The following is a 6,093-nucleotide window of genomic DNA, read 5'->3' as shown; positions in this document are numbered from 1 at the left end:
CTAACCAATTGAGTTCCAGATCCATCCCCATATAGTGCTCGAAGTTCCCTGCACTTCAATTCTATCTCTAAGGTGGTTGTTCAGTTGCTAAGTCATGTCTGACTCTTTGTGACCCCATGGACTGCAGCACACAGGCTTCCCTGTCCTTCACTATCTCCAGGAGTTTCCTCAAACTCATGTCCACTGAGTTGGTGATGCCATCCAATCAACTCATCCTCTGTCGCCCCCTTCTCCTCCTGCCCTCAAATCTTTCCCAGCATCAGGGTCTTTTTCAATGAGAAGGCTCTTCACATCAAGTGGCCAAAGTACTGGAGCTTCAGTTTCAGCATCAGTCCTTCCAATGAATATTCGGGGTTGATTTCCTTCAGGATTGACTGGTTTGATCTCCTTGCAGTCCAAGGGACTCTCAAGAGTCTTCTCCAGCAGCACATTTTGAAAGCTTCAGTTCTTCAGTGCTCAGCCATCTTTATGGTTCAACCCTCACATCCATACATGACTACTTGGAAAAACCATTGCTTTGACTATATACAGTCTCTGCTTTTTAATATGCTGTCTAGGTTCGTCACAGCTTTTCTTCCAAGGAGCAAGAGTCTTTTAATTTCATGGCTGCAGTCACCATCTGCAGTGATTTTGGAGCCCAAGAAAATAAAATCTGCCACTGTTTCCATTTCCCCCCCATCTATTTGCCATGAAACGATGGGACCGGATGCCATGATCTTCGTTTTTTAAATGTTGAATTTTAAGCCATCTAAGGTTAGCTATGGGCAATCCGAGAAGGTGAGACAGGCTGACAGCATTTTGCCACATTGTTCCGGTTACCTTGGTTATGACAGGAACGTCTGGGTTCCTTTTATAGGTTGCTTGTTCCCCTAATAGGAGGGAGTATTTGGAAGGTCAGCCCTACCTGTAAACCCACACTAAGTAAGGCTTGGCCAAAGGGATAGATACTCCGCCAGAAACCTTTAAAAGCAAAAACCTTGATAGTCTAGTGGTGAATGAGTTGACATCCAGTGGCAGGAGGGTGGGGAGGAGAGGTCGGTTAAGTAAGGGAAACGGCGATAAAAATTAGCAAACCTAACCGTCACGGGAAGAATATAGGAAATCTGGCCTCGGAGGTGCATTTTTCCACTAATGCGGAGCAACCCTTTTCTCCAATAGGTTGTGAGGAAACGAGCAACCCCTGTTGGTTTCGAGGGTGATTAACAGCTTTTCGGAAAGACGTTCTGCTGATTCTCCAGTAGGGGTCAGTGATGAGGTAGATGCAATCCCTCGAATATCCTAGTTACCCAGTGCGTTTTAACTGTAAAGGAGACATAAAATAGGAGACAAGTGTTAAAGAGTGAGCCAGTAATAAAGTCCAGTTATATCTCGTCTGTTTTTAATGCACACATTAGTGAACTACTGAACACGTAAAAAGTATCTGGAAAAAGGTAAACGTTTGTTGTTTGTTTACACAAAATTTGAATCCGTTAGTTGTACAGAAAATTTAGGTTCCCTTAAAATCAGGGTGATGTAAATAAACAAAAGAGACGGGGTCTCGCTATGTTGCCCAGGCTGGAGTACAGTGGCTATTCACAGGCGCGATCCCACTACTGATCAGCACGGGAGTTTTGACCTGCTCCGTTTCCGACCTGGGCCGGTTCACCCCTCCTTAGGCAACCTGGTGGTCCCCCGCTCCCGGGAGGTCACCATATTGATGCCGAACTTAGTGCGGACACCCGATCGGCATAGCGCACTGCAGCCCAGAACTCCTGAGCTCAAGCGATCCTCCAGCCTCAGCCTCCCGAGTAGCTGGGACTACAGGCGCGCGCCACCGCGCCCGGCGACGAAACACCTCGGCAGAGAGATACTAGAGGTTGCGGTGTGGTGACGTCATCTGGGGGTGGGGCGAAGCAGAGGCGGTGCCAGGCATAAGACACGCCCGGCGCAGGGTGGGCCGGGAGGCTGAGGCCATGTGACGTCATGGGGCGGAGATACCGTCTCGCCCCGGTCAGTTTGCGAGCTTGGAACTCGCACCTTTTCCAGTTCCAGCTTCGGCTCCTGGTGTTTTGCTTGGACTACTGTATTTTCTGGAGAAGGAAATGGCAGCCCATTCCAGTGTTCTTGCCTGGAGAATCCCAGGGACGGCGGAGCCTGGTGGGTTGCCGTCTATGGGGTCGCACAGAGTCGGACACGACTGAAGCGACTTAGCAGCAGCAGCAGCAACTGTATTTTCATTTAAGAAAAGTTGGTCGGTTGGCTCTTAATGCTCATAGGTGTTGTGTTCGGACACGCAGGTAGCACAAAAGGAAATGCAGTGCTCTGTCCCTCAGCTTTCCCTTTCTTCAGCAGATCTGAAACATGTGCTGCGCTCTGTGAAGAAGTTATTTACCAAGGAACCGGAACTTCTGTCCCTAAATCTACCATTGTCCACAGCAAGCATTTAGGAGGTGCCTTCGCTGTACCAAAGAATATGATCCATAGTAGCGGGGGTTGGGGTCCGCAGAAGTGCTGGAGGCCAGCTCAACGTTCACTGTTGAAGGGAGGTGGGGGAGCCGTCCGTTCATTGCCCGTTATTGTTGGGGGAAAAAAATCTAGTATTGGAGTAGACTGTGCAAGAATTAGTATTTGGCGACCTGAAGTCTTTTAGGAGCAAGACTAGGTTGCTGCTGCTGCTGCTAAGTCGCTTCAGTCGTGTCCGACTCCGTGCGACCCCATAGACGGCAGCCAACCAGGCTCCGCAGTCCCTGGGATTCTCCAGGCAAGAACACCGGAGTGGGTTGCCATTTCCTTCTCCAATGCATGAAAGTGAAAATGAAAGTGAAGTCGCTCAGTCGTGTCCGACTCTTAGCGACCCCATGGACTGCAGCCTACCAGGCTCCTCCGTCCATGGGATTTTCCAGGCAGGAAAGCATAAAGAGGAAGGAGGAAAAAAGAATTTCCAGCCATGGTAGATCTGCAATCAGCAGACCTTTTCTGTTTTATACAATCTTTACCATCTTTTTCTCTTAAAAACTAGTCCAAATCCCCCCTCCATTTCCTCCCTTGCAACACATTATTTTGCTCCCTCTTCATAGATAATTTAAAGGCCGTCAGAAACATCTCAACTCCTTGTTACTCCGCTCTCCTCTAAAATTTATCTTTACATTTTCTTTTATATACATATTTAAATTTATCTATTTTTGCGTTTTTAAAATTTATTTTTAATTGGAGGATAATTGCTTTACAGTATTGTATTCGTCTCTGCCATATATCAACATGAATCAGCCATAGATATACATATAGCCCTGGAGGAGGGCATGGCAACCCACTCCAATATTCTTGCCTGGAGAATCCCCACAGACAGAGGAGCCTGGTGGGCTGCAGTCCATGGGGTCTGCATGTGTCCAAAGAGCTGGACACGGCTGAGTGACTGAGCACTGCATAGCACATACATATATCCATCCTCTCCCTCTTGAATCTCCCTCCCACCTCCCTTTCCATCCCAGCCATCTAGGTTGTCACAGAGCACCTGATTTGAGCTCCCTACTTCATACAGCAAATTTCCACTGGCTATCTATTTTACAGATGGTAATGTATATGTTTCCATGCTACTCTCTCCTTTCATCCCACCCTCTTCTTCCCTTTCTGTGTCCACAAATCTGTTCTCTACATCTTCATCTCAATTGCTGCCCTGCAGATAGGTTCATCAGTACCATCTTTCTAGATTCCATATATATGCATTAATATATGATATTTGTTTCTCTCTTTCTGACTTACTTCACTCCTATAACAGGCTTTAGGTTCATCCACCTCATTAAGACTGACTCAGATGTGTTCTTTTTTATGGATGAATAATATTCGATTTTATATATGTACCACAGCTTCTTTATTCTTTCATCTGTCCATGGGCATCTAGGTTGCTTTCATGTCCTAGCTATTGTAAACAGTGCTGCAAAGAACACTGGGGTACATGCATCTCTTTCAATTATTGTTTTCTCAGGTTATATGCCCAGTAGTGGGATTGCTGGGTCATATGGTAGTTTTATTCCTAGTTTTTAAAGGAATCTCCATACTGCTCTCCATAGTGATTCTATCAATTTACATTCCCACTAACAGTGCAAGAGGGTTCTCTTTTCTCCACACCCTTTCCAGCATTTACTGTTGATAGATTTTTGGTGATAGCCATTCTGATTGGTGTGAGGTGATACCTCATTGTAGTTTTAATTAAAAAATATGGAACACTTCACGAATTTTCGTGTCATCCTTGTGGAAGGGCCATGCTATTTGTATTGATCCAATTTTAGTATATGTGCTGCTAAAGAGAGCACTATCTTCACATTTTCAAAGAAGGGCAACTCTTTGTTGTCTCTTCCTGTCAATTACTCCTATCAAATTCTTCCATCAGTTATTTCCACACCCATCTTCGCTCCCTCTCTCCCCTCCCCTCTTATATAGAGACTCTAAGCTTTCTTTCAAGTCTCCTTTGACCTTGCCTCTCTTTCCAAATAAAATCTGTTTTCATGGTTGCCCTTCCTGAAAGCATGTTCTACAGTTACTACATTCACTTCCTAACATTCTGTCTTCAGACCACAGCCCACTACCCACTGAAATTATTATAAGGTTCCCGTATCTAAGCCTCCTAATTGGCAGTTCTAAGGGACTCTTTCAGACTATGTGACATAATTTACGCCCTGCTCAACCATCTGAACTACTTGTGACCACTACCTGCTCCCTGAAGGTTTCTCCCTGGTTCTTGCTGACAGCCCCTGCTGGGTCCTCTAAAGTTTTGCTGCTCTTTCTGCCCACTGTATAAATGTTATTCTTTGTAGATCCTCCTAAACCTTCTCTGTAGCTCTTCATGATCTCACCAGTTCTCAAGGTTCTTAAATCTGTAGCTCCAATGTGATGGTCTTTCCAGAGCTCTAAATCTGTATTTCAAGCTGCCTACTAGGTGTTATATTGAAATTATTCAAAACTTCAAATTCAACATGTGCAAACAAAACTGATCATCTTCTTTCTGGTCCCTTCCTCCAAACGGTTTCTAACTTCCTATATTCTCACTTTCTACCAATATATCTAGTTGGTCACTTCAGAACTCTCTGAGTCATTCTTGACCACTGTTTGATTCATTTAACACCAGGTAAAATTTATTTTTTGTATATCTAATAATGAGCAGTGTGCTAGGTAATGGAAATATAGTGGTGAAGAAAAGGGACACGGTGGGGAGACAGAACATAGCACAAAAAAAAAGTTACAAGTTGTGTTAAGTGCCATAAAGTAAACAAAGTGCTGAGATAAAAACAATAATGACAGGAAAAGGGGAGAGGACCTAGGTTAGAGAAAGTAATCATGTAAGCAGATGTGGGGGAGGGGGGCTGTAGGATATCTCTGGAAAGAGAGAACCATGCATAACTTTCCTGACATAAGAGAAGGCATTTTAGCCTAAGTCATTCTGTGATCCAACCTTCGTCACAATGCTTATCCTTGAACAAGTCTCTAATGAATGATCTTAAGGGAAAAAAAGAATGCAGCAACAAGTGACTGTTATGAGGCAAGAGAAGTAACAAAAGCAAAGATTATAAATCATTTATAAAGACTTTCAGTTCTGTTTCAGGAGTAAAGATTAGCCTGAAGTGCTTAACTCCCAGATCAACTGGAACCTAAGGGATGATGATGTTGACCATTGGTCAGACCCTGATGACTTTAATCAACTAAAGATTCAAATCAGATCAGATCAGTCGCTCAGTCGTGTCGACTCTTTTCGACCCCATCAATTGCAGCACGCCAGGCCTCCCTGTCCATCACCAACTCCCGGAGTTCACTCAGACTCACGACCATCGAGTCAGTGATGCCATCCAGCCATCTCATCCTCTGTTGTCTTCTCCTCCTGCCCCCAATCCCTCCCAGCATCAGAGTCTTTTCCAATGAGTCAACTCTTCGCATGAGGTGGCCAAAGTACTGGAGTTTCAGCTTTAGCAGCATTCCTTCCAAAGAAATCCCAGGGCTGATCTCATTCAGAATGGACTGGTTGGATCTCCTTGCAGTCCAAGGGACTCTCAAGAGTCTTCTCCAACACCACAGTTCAAAAGCATCAATTCTTCGGCGCTCAGCCTTCTTCACAGTCCAACTCTC

At 45.0% G+C, this 6,093-nt stretch overlaps 1 pseudogene; it reads right to left on the bottom strand.

Annotated features, from left to right (window-relative positions):
* Positions 1–4,188: 4,188 nt before the first annotated feature.
* LOC112577923 lies at positions 4,189–4,289 on the bottom strand (annotated as a pseudogene).
* Positions 4,290–6,093: the final 1,804 nt, after the last annotated feature.

This window comes from Bubalus bubalis, chromosome 11 (genome assembly GCF_019923935.1).
Source record: "Bubalus bubalis isolate 160015118507 breed Murrah chromosome 11, NDDB_SH_1, whole genome shotgun sequence".
Taxonomy (NCBI): Eukaryota; Metazoa; Chordata; class Mammalia; order Artiodactyla; family Bovidae; genus Bubalus; species Bubalus bubalis.
The sequence above is the reverse complement of the archived record's forward strand: the minus strand, read 5'-3'. Positions and strand labels throughout refer to the sequence as shown.